This window comes from Pholis gunnellus, assembly GCF_910591455.1.
Source record: "Pholis gunnellus genome assembly, chromosome: 18".
Lineage (NCBI taxonomy): Eukaryota > Metazoa > Chordata > Actinopteri > Perciformes > Pholidae > Pholis > Pholis gunnellus.
In genome coordinates, this window is record NC_136545.1 from 18239941 (window position 1) to 18260615 (window position 20675).

At 43.0% G+C, this 20675-nt stretch overlaps 1 protein-coding gene across 1 annotated transcript in view; it reads left to right on the plus strand.

The window, feature by feature from the left end:
* Nucleotides 1-20675, plus strand: part of LOC306710565 (netrin receptor UNC5D-like) — a gene marked incomplete at both ends in the record, with an annotated part of 146270 nt that overhangs the window by 45858 nt on the left and 79737 nt on the right. The gene's annotated exons all lie outside the window — the stretch shown is intronic.

Sequence of the window (20675 nt, forward strand, 5' to 3'; positions counted from 1 at the left end):
TGTCTTAGACATAACCGACTGTATTGGAATACTTCACAATTGTCCGGACATCCACGGTGGAGCATAACTGCAGTCAAACCTTTTTTTAAATGTCCATAAGGAATGCAGCTCGAACGCTCCCATCATCTCTCCTTCATTATCCTCCACCATAAAAATCCTCCCCTCACTCCATTCGAAGTTTTCTTTTCTTTTCCTCTCTATAGCTCTATAGCTCTATCCTCTATAGCTTTTGTTCTTCAGCCAATCTTGTGTCACTGGCCGCTCTTCTCCTCATCTACATGTTCTCTATTCTCCAACCTTCGTCGTCCACCTCAGACCCCCGTGATCACCTCTCCATCCCACTCTTTGTCATCCTCTTCCTGTTCCGATCCTCTTAAAGCCGGTTCACTGTGTGAGTGGGTGTGCAGATAGCTCTCTTGCCCTCCACCGATACAGTTTCACTTGCCTCGCATCTGGCTGTACACTGTAGAGGAGTGCAGTATGGCTTCTGTCCTATTAGACTGTCAATCCATCACTACATGCATAGCTAGAGAGAAGGGGCAGAGCAGAAGGAAGGGGTTTTAGTTTGTGTGTGCGTGTGTGAGAGCGAGATACCATTTATGTTTCTGTGCGTGTGTTTTTTTTAAATCATGGCTCTATTAAAGCAATAGGAAATGTTTAGTGATAAGACACAGAGCCCGCTGCATGCACGCAACAAAGCTAAATCCTCGTCTTTATTATTGATTTTTCCCCAGACATGATCCATGTTTTTCCATTTACTTGTCAGATTTTATGTGCTCAGACACAATACTGATCTCATAAGAGACGGGTCTTAGATCCGATCGCCACCAGCCAACACGAACGTAGCGGCCCATCCCGGCACGAAGCTACACAGCGGCGCGACAGTGTACAGCAGCCGTGGGCCTTTTCTCTGCACTTGTAGATGGTGTGACCCAGGAGGTGATGAGTGAGTGTTTAATGTGGATGAGAGCGGGCGGCGCCGCTGATTGACTCCCTTTTTTTCACTCGCTAACAAAGACGAGTAGCTGACGTTTCCCACCCTAACGAAGTTAAAACAGAGTGCAGCTTTTTTTGTTTATACCAACCTTTTCGGATGTAGCAGACAAATGAAACTGCATTTTAAGTCAATAAGATGGCTTTTAAAAGCCTGACTGTGTGCGATGGGAAGCGTTGTACGTCTCGAGCCTCTCAGCCCGGATGCATAATAGCACAGCGGCTGATATTTGCGCTGCGGTGACAGTAGAAAAACAAGCAAGTCAATTTGTCTGAGAGTTAGTCCAGTGCAGGGTAAAGCCTGATTGATGCAGTTATTACTGCTTCTGGGCTGGAAGCAGCATGCTTCAAACCTGTTTAATCTTGATAAAATACAATGTACAAGGAGATAAGAAAAACAAGGGGATGAAGACATACTTGTCAGGATTATGACTGGTGAGATCAGATATACAGTGTATGAGAGGCGAAGAAACATAATGTAGTGGGTTCATTTCTTTCCTATTTTTTGGGAATAAAAAACAATTAAGACAAACCGAACATGTGGTTTATTACCTTTCGCAAGGAGGTTATGTTTTCAGTTTTTTTATGAAATTTGGTGAAAGGTTGTAGAACGAGCCACGGATGAACCCATCAAAAGTTTTAGTAGATCCGAACCATGTGGTGGAAACGCGGGTTATTTTTCCCTTCCGTTGACATTGTGAGATTTGGGACGTCCTCGGCAGACATCTGCCCTCGCCGAGTGCCCCCCCTGGTTCGTCTTGCGTGGTCTGAGCGCTTTGGGAAGTTTCCACCCCCCCTCTGGCTCTCTGGTATTCAAGGGAGGATGCATCGCCCCTGCTCTCACTGAAGTTTCCTGACATGGCTCCAAAAAAAGAGATAAATATGAAATATGAGAGCTTTCAGCACTGCTTAGGCCCGCAAAATAAGTCAATTAGTCGCGGCAGGCAGCAGTCAAACGGAGATTCTGCATGATGGTCTTAACAAGGGCCGCATAGGACAAGCGTCCGACAGCTCGTTAAATTAATCCTTTGGGTCCGCTGCAAGTGGAATGAGGCATGTGTCTGTGTGACCTGTTTATGTCCTCCACAACACACATACACACACACACACACACACACACACACACACACACACACACAGCAGACTCTGAGCTTTAAATGGACTGTGTAAAATATTTGTGATCAAAGTTTCTTTCTGGCCCCATGGTTGCTCAGATTACATGAAAACCCCTGCCAGCAGGGAACTTGGGAGTCTCTCTCTCTCTCTCTCTCTCTCTCTCTCTCTGCCTTACTCACTCTGTCCCCTTTTCTCAGTTTCAGTTTTATTTTCCCTGTGATGTTCTATTTCTCTCTCACGCCAGACTCATTACGTCCTATGAAGATAGCCCCCCTGCAAACACAAGCGCTCTCAGTACGTAGGATGTAATGAGTATGTTATGTGACGGCTTGATTAAGGCAGCCCCGTGTTTTCTCGCCTGGTTTATGTACGATTCGCAGGACGACACAAAGCGACTTTGACTTTTTTCGCGTCGCGTGAGTCAGTGAAATGTGCACGCACGTGTTCCGTGCGTGCCCTTAACGATGTAGAATAAACACAACTTCCTCCCTCGATGTCCTCACTTCCTTGCCCTTTCCCTCCTTCTTTTTTTTACATCTTTTGCAGTGAACAAAATGCCAGTGGCAGGCCGTTTGCCAACCTCACGTCCCACCTCTGTCATATATCGCAGATCCCATCTGACTTTCCAACCTGCTTTTAACTGCCTTATGAATATCAAAGCCACCAACCTGCTCTATGTTTTGAGAAAGGACATTCAGCGGCCCGGGTTAGCAAATGGCTTTGTCCAATCCCTCCCTGATCCACCCAGAATATTAGTCTCTGTTTACCCCGGCTTGGCGGCGGTATGTGCATGCTTTCTTCAGCGTATGAACAGAATGCGCGGCTCTTACTTATCGTCGGGCCGGGCCCCACTGGCTAGCAATTTCCTCCTCTATTCTCAATTTCCAACCACAACAGAAGCCGATAAATTGCCCCGGGGAACTATTCTTGACCGCCTCATGTTTTCTGCTCTTTCGAGACGCCTTCACTTAAATCACTGTCTCACCCTCTTTGTCACCTGTGTCTCTGTGGCACAATTTAAACATCCTTCTAGAAATAAGCACAAAACAGCACTGATAACACACACACATTCACACTGTTCTTCAATAGCAGTTGAAACATAATTAGAGCTTGTTTAAAGCCAGGAATTGCTCCAATGCTTAGTATAAAATGAATATTTTATCACACTGACTGTAAAAGAATGCAATAATGCAGGGAAAAACTCTAAAAGAGGAGAGCGAGAACAGCTCCGCAGTAAATGAACAGGATGAAGATGTGAGACAGGCTATTGAGGCTGGCTAGCAACCATCATTTGTTTTTCCCCGGTGCAGAGATTATCTGGTTGAGTGATAGAGGTGGCCTTGATCAGCCCTCTCCCCGCATACAGCCGTAAATCAGATGTCACGCCGCTGCAAAACCATCAGCCCTTCACTGGCCCGGGACGCACATATTTACCATGGTAAATGGCACCCCTACTCGGTAAACACTCCTGTTTTTCACCGATCGTCAGCATGCAGGAATGGATGATGCATCGTTCGCTGTACATTCTCTGTAATTGCTCACCGGATGATATCTGGCACCAAAAAAAAAAAAACGAGGAGCAGTTCTTTGAGTGAAATGTCTCGGAGGCAAAAGTGGGTTTAAAAAGTTGGCCCTTTTTTCTGTCTTTCTTTTTACCTTTTCATTTCCCCCCTTTTTGATTATAGCTGGCCCTCATTAAGCTGCCAGCATTTTAATTGTACAAATCTATCAAGTCAATCAGAATTGGCTGCGGGTCTTATTTTGTAAAAAGGAGTAAAGGCCTGTCATGAAGGAGAGCATGAATCAGTTCACTGAGCAGAGAATGGACCTAGAAAGCTGATTGCGAGGATGGAGGGGAGAGGGAAATATGTTCACCCATTAATTAATCTAATAGTTTTCATGGGACAAAGAGTGCATATCTCTGCTGCCTGCATAATGAGAGCCTGGAACAAAGTCATTCACTGCATCCCATTTAAAATGATGTGAGTGTGGGCTAAAGACCAGGAGACGAGGCGGAATACAAAGCTCTGAGTATCAAAAGGCTTTCCATACCTCTTGATGCTGTTTATTTAATGGAATGTTCATTAAATACTTCTCACGATAAATCCCTAAACTTGTGCTGTGTCGGCTGCAGAAACGAGTGTCGATTTTTTTTTCTTTTTCTTCCCAAAAAATAGATTGTTCAAGTCAGTTAATCAGTTATGAGTCCTTCATATGGAAAATCAACAAATGAATTATCAGCTGTTTTGATTGGTTGGAATAGCAGCGAGAGAATGGTCCCAGGGTTTGATTGGAGACTAGGGGTGATATCACAGCTCAGTGGCGCAAAACGGTTTGGGAAACAGCCCAGATCTTATTGAATTTTAATTCAATGGATCTGTGATGCGTGTCATACTGGGGGAATGGGAGCAGGAGGCCTTCTGGGCATCGTAATTTACCTTTCCCGCTTTTCCAGAGATTTCATCTGATATAAATTTCATCTTAGGTATTTCATTTCACAGCCGCAAGTACACACACGGAGTACAGATCCAGACACAGCGTATCGGCTGTGTGGGTTTCCCTTTCTAGCAGCCATTTATGTTGTGTTGATTTACTGAAATGGAAAGAAAGGGGCAGTTAATGCTTGATGACCAGCTAAAGGTCTTGCAATATTTGATCACTGTACTTCATCTGCTTTTTCTTTTTTCTTTTTTTTACAAATCCACAAAGGTTATGCTATCCTTAAGTAGGCTCTCGGACCCGGAGAGGTAATTATATCACCCACACATTGATGTGGCATTGTGTGTATAAGTGGACTGAATGTGGATTTCATTGTTAGAATTGCTGTGTAGATTCTGAAAGGTTTTCAGCCAATTATGCTACTAAATATGTTCACCTTTGCTTTCCACAAAGTGTCGAGACAATGAAAGGGGCACACTTGCGGTATTCGGTAACTGAAAGATAAAGTTCATCACAGTTGCTACCCATTAAGTTAATTTATCTATATTAAGCTTTTAAAGCAAGTAAGGAAAATGCTACAGTAGATGGCAAAAAAGCTGTATTTAAGGTGAGATATAAGGAAGTGTGGGGAGGTATACGTTTCTCAATAAGGGTCCTAACGGAGACGACTCCCTCACCATCAGTCATCACTCTCTCTCCGTTCTCACAGCGCTGTCATGAACCAGTACACACCTTGTCATCTTCTCAGAGGAGATGAAAGGTGACATCAGGGGGATAATGAGCTCAAACATTTTGCTCACTCGCAATATCAGGACCTAAAATCATGACATCAGGTTTGTCAGCATTTAACAGTAAGAAACACACATCCGAGGCAGTTTTTAAGTTAAAAGGGTTTTTATTTTGACAAAGAGAGTCAATCCGCTCTCGTGTCATTTATATCAACACAGAGAAGTATGCGGTGTGTCATTTGCATCACAATGACATCTGATGCCTTGACTACAAATGTTCTGCCTCGGGGCAGCATATAAATGGAAAAGACTAAGAGAACCTCTCTGTACCCCTCTGGAGAAACTCAAATTACCGGTGGATATAATTACCATAAATTACCAGACACAAATAAAACCACTCAACCATAAATATAACCCACAGTTCAAGACGTTTCAGCAGAATATAGTGGTCGACAGTATCAAATGTAGTACCGAGGTGTAATGGAACAAAGGACTTTCCATCATCGGCGGCTGGAAGCAGTTCATTCAACACTTTGATCAATAATGTTGTAAAAGTATAGGCTTTAACAGAGCCCTAATTAATGGGATTGGGAGGACAGATGAGATATTTGGACTGAATCAAATACCTCTTAGAGAAATGTTGTTTCCTCCTGGAAATGACCTTTCTGAGGGAGTTTGGGGAGGATTAGAGGAGAGAATGAACGGTAGCAGTTACAGTCTTGTGGGAGGAGGTGAATAAATGATGTGCAACATATTTAGAAAATACCGCATCTTCAAGATTCTACAATGGGAGGACTGGTTGACAGCCCGCCGGGGGCTGTGAGGGTTGTTCTCGTGTAGCGTGAACAGTCAACTTCACCAGCGATGACATAGCAAACAGGAACGAGGCGATGAACCTCACAGAATCCACACAGAAGACGCGGAGCTCATCCACTCGTTGGCAGGTCACACGCCCACGCACGGTCAGCGGTTAAACCACTCTGCGCTCGCTGTGCCGTTGTTTTTTTTTCCGATGGGGTTAAAAAAGACCAGCAACCAGATGTGAGGAGAGATTTTAAATCTAATTGTCTCAGTGTGTTGGCGTACGCACACAATCACAATCTGTGCTGTTTGCTTTACGGACACGGGTGAATAAACGTTTCTATTATACTTTAGATTGTTCAAGCTTATGTTCAATTTCACTGAATGTGTGCACACGAGAAAATAGAACTGTGGACGCAGGTGACTGAACATTCGCTGTGATCTAACAAACACAATGGGAGAAAAAGTGTGACATCGACAAATAAGGTTGGCCTACAAAGCGAGTGGTTTGCGTGGACAGGGGTCAAATTCCCAGCCTGAATTATGGTTTCAGTCTGCTCATGACTGGGAGTGATTAATGCTGAAATTTAGGAAGGGAGCTGTGGTTTGGTCGGTAATAAGACCCTATAGGACAATGACCGTTTTAATAATGCCAGAGAGAGGCTGAGCTCTAACTTCTGCAGTTATATCTTCGCCTTTCGAAGGAGTAAGGTTAAAGCTTGGGAGGATTTTTCATCTGTGCTTTGCCTCTGACGAGCTCTTTCTAAGCTACATGTGTTCTCCAGGGAATGAAGGGAAGGTAGTCTAAGAGAGAAGTGCAGGTTAACATGAGCCACTATTTGAACTGCTTCAGGTTTAGTTTAGAGCTGCATCTTTATGGTCGAGATGTTACACCGAACTTCACTGTGCCACTGTGTCAAAAGCAATAAACCTACGATGAGTAACATGATTGCAAGTTGTGCAAAATACAAATGCATACGTACATTCTGACTGAGAGTTCAGTTAAATGCTCAGTGTACCCAGTGTAGTTTGTACTGGAAAGGCGACATGAGTCAGGAGTGTGTCGCAGGAGCACTGGATAAGAGGTAGCTAGTAGATAATAAGTTTGTGCCTTTAATGGACTCCTAGTGTTCATATGTGAAACCTTTGCATCACAGATTATGTTTGAGTCAGAGAAATAAGTCACGAATATCATTTCACAAAACGGGTTTCTGAAGAAATTTCCATAATACTCAAAGATTGCCGTCTTCAATCTTCTTTTTCGGTCCCTAACAAAAATGGCAATGGCAAAAAAGTGAAAGGAAAAGTGAAATGTACCCACTTGTCTTGTTCCCATCTTAGCGCTAATTAAAAGCTCTCTTCATTGCACTTTTAATAAATCTGTTGCAAAAACAAATAGTAATAGTGTGTGGTGTTTATAAGTTCACTGCAGTGAAAGAGTTCTGGGTCTCGGGTCTGAACTGAGCTGCTTGGCTTGTGATGGAGGAGGAGAGGATGTATGCTGCTGTCATGTTTCCATCCTCATCACCTCAACCTAAATGCCACATTTCTTCCCGCCGAGAAGCCAAAACAAAGCCCCTTACTTCAGTGGAAAGTGGAGAAAATAAACCGAGACATTCATCTTGCCTCTGACTGTGCCCCTATCTGTTTGGCTTCATATGGACACATGGTACAGAGGCTCTCAGTGCTTTGGACACTGTTCAAAGGGACTTGGGCCCCGAGGCTTTACCGAAGAGGGATGACAAACCTGAGGTGGCAAGTTGAAAGTCAATCCATCAGTCTGAATGAATATCCAGCAGCATTTATGTGGACAAGGGAGATAAAATAGTGGGGGGTAAAAGCCTTATTGCAACATGGACAGGGCAGTTCCAGGGAGAACTGCACATACAGGCATTACACTTCAACACAGCAACAGGGATTTGTCACAACACATGATGATAAAAACACAGTTTCTTGGATATAGTGCACTCCATAATTTGTAAAGGCCGTGGCACACCAGCATTTATAGGCATACATGTGTTCAAGTGCAACCTGGGCCTTTTAAGAATCTAGAAATTAGAAAGACGCTCGGGGAGCTAACTAAAGCTATAGTGGCTGGCTAGCATGTTAGCGGTTAGCTCACCAGCTACAGTGGTTAAAAAAACTATTCATACTAGTCATTGCAGTGCGTGAGAGAGCTTCTAGGAACAAATATTTCATGACGATGCACAGATTGGTTTCCCTATGTGATCAAGCTGAAATACAAAAAATGACATTTATATATTTTTCTTGTCTGGTAAATTTCCCGTTGTCCCTGATTCCTGTTAATCACCAAATCCCTTCCACGAAAGAACTATCAAAGGAGCATAATATTTCTGAATTTTTTGTGTTTTGAGGAGCATTTTCGCTGTGAGGTATGACTTGATAGTAATCCGAGATTTACTGCTTGGGCTATATCTTGTTCATCCGTCTATCGATTTTTCATTCTCACTTATCCCTTTTTCATGCTTGGCCTAAACCGGAGCGCACTGTCCGATAAGCGGGGAACACCCTGCGGAGCACCTGCAGAGAGAACATGGCCTTGCTCTACTCTAGACGGGGGGAAAAGAATATATAACTTTCAATTCAAGGATCAGTTGGATCAATGATCACAAGAACTGATCTTAATCTTGGCAGAGAAAATGAAATGGCCTTTAACGTCACAGCTATTTGAGGTAATGTCAGTCAAACAAAGCAGCGAGGAGGCTCTGTTTGTTCTTCGCCTGTGTACACTATTCATTTATTTATCCGTGCCATTGCTGCTTCATTTCCTTTGTCACATTCAGACCCGACTGAGGGCCTGCGTATTCCAAAGCCAGCCTTCACTTGATAATCTAGGCAGGTGTGCGCTAATCCTTCGGTAAACCGGGAGGTAATTACACTATTTGCCGTATCGACAGACTGGCACACAGTGATTTCACACACGCAGCGCTGGAAAAACGTAGAAAGCCACATTATCCTACCCTAACCATGGGAGTCTCCAAAGGGAGGGGAGGGACGGGGGGACGGGGGGTCAGCAGAGGAGGAAAGGGTGAACACAGTATAAAGAGAGCTGGAGAAAAAGACCAAGAAAAGGAAGTTGGAGTGTGGCACAGTGCGCCGGTGGAAAGCGGAAGAGTGTGGGAGAAAGAAAACGAGTGAGTGAGAGGTAATGAATAGCAAATCAGCTCCTTTATAAAACTCCTGCTTTCAGTGTTCAATCAGAGGAGCCCGGATTGGCAATTTTCCTCCGGCACAATAGAGCAGGCCCAGGAGAACCCTGGCCTCAGTTCAGAGAGAGCGAGAGAGAGAAAGAGAGAGAGAGAGAGAGAGAGAGAGAGAGACCCTGCCAGCATGCAACCCCGCCAACCCAGCGTTCTGTCAAGTTTGGCAAAAAAAAACACCAGTATAGACAACAGGAGGTACTCAGTAGTGACTTGCTCTTTGACTCCTCTTCTTCTTCTTCTTCTTTTTTTTCATATGTACTCCTTCTCTTCAATGATGCATGAGGTAATGGGAGTGAGCCTGTGAAGGAGCAGGCAGATACTCTCCTCGCTGCACTCTCGTTTGCATACAGGAACTCCCCGTTTCCTCCCGTGATAGGAAAAATAGCCCGAGGGGTGGAGAGAAAAGGGAGGAAGAGGGAGGGAAATGACTGACAGTGTGTTCACACTGTGCTCTCTGCTGGGTCAATGTTATTTGCATTTTTTAACATCCCAGGAAAACAGAAGTTTGAGCGTCTCTAGCTTCTTGGCTGTGAGTATTCCCCAGTAAGACAGAATATTTCAGCGGTTTACAGCTACAACGAGGGATTCAAATCAGATAATTTTCGCGTTTGATTGGACTGCTTAACAAAAGTGGGCGGGCTTAGAATGTATCACGATACGGAGCTACAGAGAAAAGCAGCTCCACTCCTTGTCGCTAAACGTTGCAGGTTGATTGATGGATGGATGACACGATATTATTGGTCGGTACCAGCTTTTTGTTTTACAGGAAGAAAAATGTATTGGATTTTAATGTGAAAATATGAAGAAATTAATTGTACAAGAGGCATTTTTTTACAATGTTATCTCTGCTTTAACTGCTTGGATGATTTACCTGTGCATGAGCGCACTCGTCTCCTGTCTTTAGATAATGGATGTGCCTTCGTTCATGGGCACTGCTCTATGCAGACCCAGGGTGAGAATAATGATTACAGTATTGAAAGGAATTGGTGTCTGTGAGTTCTATTTTGTTTTTTCCCCCAGAGAGAAATGAAGTTGGGTTCACTGTACGCTGTAAAAGTTGTGTATCTCCAGACTGAAAGCGGCTCATATCTCTCTTTAAGATAATTGGTATTGCATGACCTGCCAAATGGAACTGGAATAGAGTCGCTTGTTAAAAGTGAACTGAGCATAAAAGAAAAAAAGTCACACTTAACTAATTTAGTACAGCCTAATAACACACTTGATCACAGCCGCTAGAGCATTTATGCTATTAATTTTGCCGGGCATAATTTTCACTCCTTTTTAAACTGTGGTGGTTACATAAAAGAGGAGAAACAAAAACGTCCTAATTGCTTCTATAAATTCAGATGAAGTGCCGCACAGCGGGCCAAACGTTTGAATGGCTTTGTTCACTCATCAAAAACAAACACACACACACACACACACACACACACAGATTAGCTGACTTCCAAATACTGTCTTTCACCTACATAAAGCCGATTTCACACGTGTCTCCGGGCAAGTGTATGGCAAGCGACGAGGCGACTCTCGGGAGAAATGATTCCTCTGGACAGTGGTGGGGCTGAATCCAGATAGACTTGGCAGAGCCGGGCAGGAAAACCTGCTGCCAGAGTACACAACGCAAACTCATTGCTAGGCCCACCCAGCCCCTAAAAACAGCAACATTTCCACCGGCGTTAAGTCTCCTCTTGTTGGCCAGCAATCTAGTGAGAAAGCTCCGCGGACAAACGCTAATGCTGGCGTGGGCGCAGCGTTGGAAAAGCCAAACTTAGAAAAGAATCAAGCAAAAGTGGTGATTGTACCGTCTTTGTCTATGAATTACATCTCTATATTTTAGCCTGAAAAGTGTATATTCACAGCTTTTCTTCGAGATATGCTTCTGCTTTTAACTTCTTTTTTTAGGATTTTCTCTTAAAAAGCTGTAAAGTACCCTCGCTGTGTGTCTTGTTTGACCAGGCTTTTATTCAATTACTTTGCACTCAAAGACAGAAGGAGCACTTCTGAAATGTTTTTTTTCCCCTCCCTGGTAGGTTCTGTAGTGATTCCTATCTTGTACTGGACTGAAGTGCTTTGTCTTCTAATACAGGTGGAAAGGTACAGACAGCCAGAGATTATTAAGGACAGTTGGTTCGGTATCATCTGGTGTTAATTTAGCTATTTTTTCACGACTTAGACGATGCGATGACACGACGGCACCAACGTTCTGATAAACACTAACAGTGACGATGTCCTACTTGTGCACTAATCTGGATGTTTTAACACAGATATGTATTCACTACCATATGATTCTTGTTGTGTTTCCTTATGTATCTGTGGTTGTCGTCTCCTATCATGTAAACAGGTAAAAAAGTGAGTATTTCACCACCACTGGCTCCGCTTTCGCCGCTATCTTTTCTCGTCAGATGTATTTTTACTGGACAACCTTGAATCTCTGAAGAATGAAATTTACTCGTTTAAATAAATACACTGATTGACTTTTTGACTATAAAGTAGGGCTGGGCGATATCGGTCATTCCATATCTCCATAACCATATATATCACGATACAGCAAATGAATAGTCAATATGAAATAAACATGTTAAAGCCTATTTTGTATACTCTTGTGTCAATGAAGTACCTGGAAAAATGAAAAGTACTCTAGTACTACGGTGGAAGTTTTGTCGCTGTGAGAAGGAAATATTTTCAAGAGCGTGTACAGAGCGGAGCCGACGGCTATGATCCATTAATGACTTCTGTTGGCTGTGGGGACGCCAGCTTCCTAATGACGCCGTGAACTGTCCTCACTCACTGCTTGTTATGAATTCCCTGCCAAAGGCAACGCAACCAAAGGGTACAGTAGAATGTCAGAGATGAATTTTTTTGATTGATGGTTTAATCTATAGAAAGTGAAAAACAGTGTCTGTTTTTTTTTTTGTCCGACCAACAGTCTAAAAACCTGAAAAATATATTAATAATTAATTTAAAATAATATTACAAATAGAATAGCAACACATTCTCAGCTTGGGGCTTTTTGTTCATTGGTTTCCTTTTACGTGCGGCGTGTCCTCATTTATCCGTTGACCACATGTTTGGGCCACATGCAGTGACCCCCTTTCTGCTATCAGCGGGCCCCATATGGATCGCTGCAGGACGGTCACACAGATGGACACAGTGGGGGATCCACAGCCGGCCTGGCTGACGCACCCGCCTCGCGTCTCATCAAGCCCCGTGCAGAATGGCAGCACATCACAGAGTCACATCAGGAGGATTTCTGATTTATCTATTAGCAATAAAAACTGATTTAAATGCTAATTTTCTTTAGCCTCTTATTTGCTCTGGATGTGTGCTTTTCAGACTAATTAGCATCCGGACGTGGTTACCGTTCGCCCATATAAGTCATGTCTTTTTTAGTTTCACATCAATAATTTAAAAGGCTACATAATAAAGGCCAATGCCATTATGCTCTCTTACACCCAGAGGTAAGCTTCCTGTATATTTGTCTAGTTAGTTTTCATTATTAAAGTAAAGATATATTCATATTAGAAAGGACTTTTTTTCCTTTGCCCTCAAATGAGGTTTGTGTAGTGAATTATTGAGCCCTCCTGGTTTTGTACAACACTGTTGCACTGAAAAATTAAAAAATATAGAAAATGTATCAAACTTCCAGCTCTTGTGTGGTGATGATAACCGAGGGATCCAGTTCCATCTCAAAACAGACTGTTTGAAGATCAAAGCTGTGACTTTATCTCCAAACTAAGTTGAAAGCGTCCAGAACGAAGGCAGGCAAAGCCGAGACTCTCTCTACACGCTCCCTGCTTTCCACCAGCCTTCTGTGCCAGATTTTGAGCTGGACTTGTGAACACTAAAACAAATTCCGCTGAATAAATAAATATATGGACTATAAATCTCCAATGCTTCTTTGCAAGCTTCAAATGATCCATAAATCTGTGGCATTTTCTGCACAAAAAAAGACAAAAAACCCCTCATTTGTGCTAATAGAGAGATTATAAGGACACTTAATCACATTAATTGGACATTAACGTTAGCTAAAGCAGATTAAGTGCATAGCTGTCATCTGTATCGTTAGCGGTCGTCAGTCCTATATTACCATATCTGGACAAAGAAGCTGTTATGATTAATTAAACACCACTTTTGAATGAAAACAATATTCAGTATTGCCAACTAAAGCACAAATGTGATACCTTAATAGATGTGAGCTCAACTGGTGGATTTTTTTGAAAACTACTCAGGGCTCTGACAGATTAAAATAAGAGCGAGAGCCCTTGGAACACCTCAGCACAAGCCACAGCTTTATTATATCTGATCAAATCTTGTTGGATATTTCTGTAGGTAGACCTCAAATACCGACAGTCTAAGGCGGTCTTCATAAAATAGCTGTTTAAAAAAGAGACTTTAGCTGACATAAACGATCCTGGTGATTGCCTCACATTAGTTTGAGACCGGTAGCTCGCAGGTCGCTTGGTAGCTGGTGAATCGAGGTGATGAAGTCTCCCAGTTAATCACACGGTTGTTTGAAGCTCAACGTCATAAAGCTCTGAATGGAGACCTGCAGCATTCAGAGGTGTGTGACGTTGCTCATAATTTCAGTCTATGAAGCGAACATTAACATTTGCTTTTAAGCAGCTAAAGTGCAGAGCTGTAAACCGTATCTGGTGGTGCAACGGAGCATAAAGCTCACGGTTCGGATCGTGTCACGGATCAGATCGGATCATGGATCGGATCAGCAACAAATAAAAGGGCTCAAATATAACTTTTAGATACCAATACTAACTGCCGACCACTGATGATCCACTTTGGCAGATACAGATTCCTTTGTTGTTTGATTATAGCAGTTTATCTGAAAAACTCCTGACAATTCAAATGATTAAGAAACCTGCGATAGCATTTTTATTGATTAAAATCTTGTCATTAGTAGTTTTAATGATGTGTTATAAGCTGCTTAGAGCTTGTGTAAACAGATCATAGTTCATCTCTAATATCTATTTATGTGTCACTTTCTTTTCTCTCCAACGCTACATTTTACAAGATCACGTGAACACATCATGATAACGTTATAATTTACCTTCGCCCGATACAAAGTGTCACTGAGCAGAGCCTGAAGGCATCGTAATGGATGGATCGTCAATGGATGGATCGTCAGTAAAACTTTATTTTACACTGTGATGATTAAAGTTACAAAGTGTAATTAATCCGCGGTTCACATGCGTTGAGCCGAGCCGCCACCCACTGTTGGAGATCCGGTCGCCCTTTGGCGATCTTGAGTAAATACGATTATGCAATAAGAAACAATTACCCAACTCCGTTCTCTCTTCCTCGGAGCTTATGTCTGTATTGTGTGTAAACACTAGTTTCCATATGCTGTCCACCTCCTCCACGCTTCATTAGGCGTCCAATTTATTGCATGTTTTAGGTGAAAAAGCACTCTCGAGATTAATTCTGGGAAGTGTTGTGAAACCTTAATCATTTATTTATTTTCCGGGCCCGAGGCTCAGAATATTCATCAGTGTTTTGGTGTATAGGTGTATTAATTTACCTCCGTTTTAATTGTTGGGAGGGCAGACGTTTATGGATATTTTGTGTGTAATTAGCACGCTACGCTGTGTTGATGAAATATTTCACTAAATTAAGAGGGGATTGATCATGTTTTAATTATCTCTCAATTTATCCCCACAAAGCGGAGTAAAATGTGTTCGGGGTTACGGCCTCATTCAGTTCATTATTTGAGAAAACTTTGTCCGCGAGTGGTGAAAGAGGACTCCTCTATGTGTCCTTCCTCGTGTCTGTAAACACCGGGGGTGGGGGAGTGGGGGGAGCATCAAAGTCACTGTCCACCATCAGGCGCTGCCTTGATCTTCCGCTCTTATAGGTGTGCAGAAGCTGCAGCTCTTTATCTAGAAAGTGATGATCTCTGGCTGGAGCCATTGTCCCCGGTGAGTCCAATAACAAGGCCATGCGCTTGGCACTGGAGCGGAGCTTTTCCCCCCAGTGGGAAGGAGAGAGCGACCAGACCTCTGGCTGTCAGGATAATTGGCAAAGGCACCTGGATCATACAGCAGGAATGACAGAGTGACATTCATTACCTTTAATAGTATTTCCTCCATCACTCTGTCACTCGCTTCCTCACTTCTTCTCTCTCTCGTACTCACACACTCACACTTATTTCTGTTTTTTTCTCACATTGTTTGTGTCTTTGCCCTCATCAGCCCTCCCACCGTCAACCCGTGGGTCACCATGCGACGGCTCCCTGGCGTTGTTATCCTTGGCACCTGAGAGATAAAGTCACTCCTCATGACTGATGACCATATAGGTGCATGCAGAGAGGAGCTGCGATCTGTAATGATACAGATATGCTGGCTGCCTTTTATATACGGACCTCAAGGCTGTGTCTGTACAGCCGTGTCAGGTCACCGGCTGGATCAGCAGCGGCATTACCAAGTACATCATAAAAGTCCTTGTAAATAAAGCACACGTCCTCTCAAGCAGTAGTCACACCGTAGGCCTTGAAGTAGCCGAGTCCTTAAGATGAATAAATGGGGAGTTCCATCAAGCGTTAGCCCCGGACACAGCCGAGGAGTACCTGACTGAGGTTTGAGGGCCTCTTTGAAGAGCTGTTTATGATTCTGTCGCGACTGGAGCAGATAATGACCAGCTGTGGGCATCACTCACCGAGCTTCTCTGGGACCTCATTGGCACACTAAAAGATCTCATTATGACACTTTACAGATGTCACCTCTGCCGCTTGTGAGATTTGCCTGTTGGCCTCCCGTGATACTTTGGTCCCGACAATCTGGCCACGGCCGGGCTCCGGTCGGGGGCCTCTGAGCCGCCGGGCTGGTGGAGAGAGAGAGGAGGTCGACGGCCAAACTCAGACTGCTGCTCGCTTTTCTAACGGAATTATTCTGCACCTCTCTTTCAACACGCCGCTCCCCCCGGGTTGTTTGGGGGAAGTGATTTGAAATTCTGTCATAAACAGACTTCAAAATGACACACAGCTTTGTGTTTTTGCAAAGGTGTAAATGATGCAGTCACCGCTGTGTCTTTGCTTTTTGTTTAATTCAAAGCAACGTGTACTGCATGTGAATTACAGCCTGCTAATAAAAGAGATGTGAAAGGCATTACAGGCATTTATACAGCAAGACGTTTACGCCGATGTGTGAAGTGGTAGCAAGAAACATCACACGTTTTTTTTTGCTATTTGCACGTGTTTTTGGTGTTTAGACAGCTATCAGGGTTAACCGCATGAATAAACAGAGTGTACATCCACCAAAGATGCCTCGATGCATTGTGGGTTATTTATTTGACCAGTCAAATCACCTCTGTAGAGGGTTCAAGACGCATTGTGGCCAGAAGTTAGTCAAGCGTGAATAAATCCACAGCAAACACACATATGCACACAAATGATGTACAGTACTACGTCGACAAACATACACACAGTAACTGCTCCTAACTGTGGTTTTACTATAGTTGAGTATTAAACCATAGAGTTTGTCAGAATGATGAACGACAGATCAAGAAGTACAGAAGAAGGATGTTCCCTGCAGTTATTTATTACTATAATATTAATTAAATAGGTCTGTGTTAGAGGCAATCAGATTAGTAATTTATGGTATGAAAGGACTTATGTTTTAAGTTGTATGTCATCAGGATGGGTCGGAAAAATCAAATCTGTGCAAATAAATTGAATTTGCATCCTTTTGTGATATGTATATATGTAAAACCAGACTTCCCCCCAAAAAACGTCCATATAGGTCATCTGTGCGGGCAACAGCAATCTAGTGGACGTAGTGATTTTGAGGGGAGCAGAGGAGGAAGTCAGGTGACCTCGTCTAAAGAGCGACCAGGTCGGGTTGATGGACGGGCCAATAAAACACAGGTCCCAAAACATGACTTATTTTAAACACATGCAGGCTCTTTGGGTAGAAGCCCAGCGATGCTAAACATGGAGAATCATTTCTACATTCTATATCCTTAATTTTTTAGCATTAACATCTCATTCCAACCTAAAGCTTTTGATCGGCGATTGGCTTGCAGCACACAGCCTGGGAGGTTTAGTTCAAGCCAGGACTTGTTCTTTATCTTTGGCATAGCTGCTGTTGTTGCTGCTGCAGGTCCTTGCCGTGCTTGCAATTCATAACTTGTTGCCTTTTTAAAGGAAAGTGCAACTCCTTGCATTTGGGACTTTCATTCCAAAAGCAGCAGGATGCAACAAAGTATATCAATAGCAGTATACGAGGTGTGTACTCTGAACTGTAATCAAAGCGATGTGTCGAACACTTCCTGTTCTGTGTGATTGTTTTTTCTTCACCGTAGGCTGTTCAGCTTCTACCTTTTGGTATCTGAGAAATACTGATTAGTCTCTCCACAATGTTGGCCTTGTTAAGTGCGTTTGCCTGCAGCCTCAAGCTGTTAATTGAATCTGATTGCACGTGAGAAATGTGCTACTGTTGATCACGACAGCAGCGGCAGTGTGGATCAAAATGAAATGAGTGATCAACTGAAACCGCGATCCGATGCCCGAAAACGAGCGGACTGTAGAACGTGTTCGTCGGAGATGATTCAGTATGAGAGTATAGTTTCTCTGTGATATTAATGAAAACATTTTCAAGGCAGGAACTTGATCGTATACTTCAGCACCGAGATCAATGCCCCTGTTGCATTGTGAAACTAATTATGCAATCAAACTGAAAATAATTGAAAGTTCAGGTTGCAACCTTGCAATCTGCTATCAGATATTTGTAGGAGATGGGACACGCTGTCACACTCAAAGAAACTCAATGTGACAATTCCGAGCAGTCGAAACTGTCACAACATCTTCTTGACAAACCGTATCGACACATGTAGCGCGCATCAGGAATTCAATTTGTGGCAAAATTAGAAAAGTGTGCTACATTTGCATAAATGATTCCTAAAAATCCTTTTGTCTTGTACTTTCCCTCCAGTGAATGGTGGCCTATATTCCTCCACTGATCGCAGTCTGAACTAACTGCTACAGCGGGAATGTTAATGGGTGGCCTGTAATTCAGTTAAGTCTCCATTCGTGAGTGCTCGATGTGGTCGAACACTAATAAGCATAACATGATCTGACGATGTTATTGACATTATTATTCAAGTGTCAATACGCTATGAATATCAATACAGCCTTTAACCACATTCTGAATCACGGTTCTGGTAAATGGGAGCCCCTTTGCTACCGTGTCAGGCAGGAGAAGCTTCTTAATTAATTTATTTCAGATTGACAAACCGTGGCGCACTTCAGTTCAATATTTAATCGTTACCCGTCATTCACAATCTTTCAAACCGCGTCTCTCAAAAGACTCATAGAAGTATTTTTTCCTGCTCACGTATTGATTTGGATCCAACGTAATTGATCATCGGGGAGACAATTTAGACTCGACTGTCTTTATGCTTCTATAGGCAATTCGACTGCGTCTCCTCGCTTTTTTATTCAGCGCAAACAAGATTCGCCCGCCAGGGATTTCCCACCATCGAGAAAACGGAGATGGAGAAATAACCGCGGAAGTAATGAGCCTCACAAAACGGTTTCAATGGAAAGACAATCACCAGATGAAAGAATTTGTGTCACATAAAACAAGATGAAAGAAGTCATGATATAGTCCCCCTATTTAATTCCGTGTGCATATGTTTATTTAATATGTGTTAGTTAGTTTCATTTTCCACAATCTGTGATCAGTAATGATCTGCCGTTGTGCTGCACACATAGATACAGACGCATGCACACATGTATGACACATGGATCAAAAGCTTTGTTTGTATGCGCGAGGAATAAAACACCTTTGCAGATCAGATAGAGCGCAGTCAGACAACTTTTAATTAAAACGTTCGCATAACTGGAACACCTAAATCATGCCATACCTAAATCTGTTCTTGCATTTAGAGACACACTCTTTAAGCAGAGGGATTCAATGACAAATGAAGCCCTTAAAAAGCCTTAAAATGTGCAATAATACAGTCAGACATGGGGCAGCAGACTCATATGTCTAAGACGTATTTGAAATTAGGAAATGTGCACAATCCAAGAAGATATTATATGACACAGAGGGACAGATTTAATAAGTTTTTTTAGGTTCTGCCCCAAACACATGCAGTTTATTCATCAAGCAACAGGCTTGCGTGTCTCTTTAGCGAGTGTTTGGAAGATGTACCGAGGAGGAGTGGAGGACATGTTAAGATGTTGATGCAATCCCCTGGAGTTGTAAGGTCGGGCAATTTGCTAGTTGCTCGCTTGTTGGTTTTGCATGGAGGATTCTCTCCCTCCTGTAAATCGGGCGGAAAAAATGGTGCAGATGGTTTTGACACAAGCTGCGAGGAAAGTTGTGGTGGCGAAACGAAAACTTTACTTTTATGCACCAGAAAAAGATCGAGCTGCCCCGTATAAAATAAATGATCTCATAAAAAAACAGTTCTGGAACAGTGAAGAATGTTTTCATAGAGTTGAAAGTATTCAATAATTCACAGTATCTGATTATTTGTAACAGCAAACAGTGGAGTTTGTGGCTTGTGTTTGAATAAACTTTTATTAAACTTGATGATCAATGAATTGTATTGCTGCTGCAGGCCGTAGTGATCTCACATGTGCACATTCAGCATATCCTCATATCTTAACGGTTCGTGTGATGTCTTAGGAAAAGTTATTTCTCATTTTCTGTTCTTTATCATATCCATACAATTTGTTTGACTCTTCTTCGCCTTAATTATCGTAAATATAGACTTTTTTTTTTTTTTCTCAGGTTGAATTTTACACCACGCTCAACCAAAGTCATTAAACTGAAGTATGGTTTCCGCCTGCTGCTACAGTACAAGACTAATACCGATATAATAATGTGTGACCTGTGACGTTAAGTACTGCTCTTCTTGTTCGTTAACAGGCAGGGACGGGAGACGGGGGGGGCTCTCGCAGCAGTACTGTGTTAATTAAAGCGTGCAGCCAGTTTAAGTATAGCCCGCATATGCGTCTGTATGAAAAGCACTTAACAGGACAAAGTATTGAGACCGTCGATATAAATGTGAAGTGACACGTTTGACCCGTAGCGTGGACAAACAGCGAGCCTCCCAGAGGAGAACATTAGGCCGGTGTCACAGCCTCCGACGAGAGTCAGGATGAAGGGAAACCGATGGGCTTGAAGTGTTTTTTTTTTTGTTCTTGAGGCTTGTAATTACAGCCCACAGAGCCGGGGAATAACGATGTGTGCTTCGTCACCCAATGATCGAGGGGTAGGTGGAGAAGATGACAATCTGAGATATAATCCACCTCTTGAAGAGGGAACGGAAGAAAAGTGGAGCATTACGACGCATTTCTTCCTTCCCTCTATCTCTGAGCTGCTCTCATCTTTTTCCTGTTCATTTGTAGAGATGC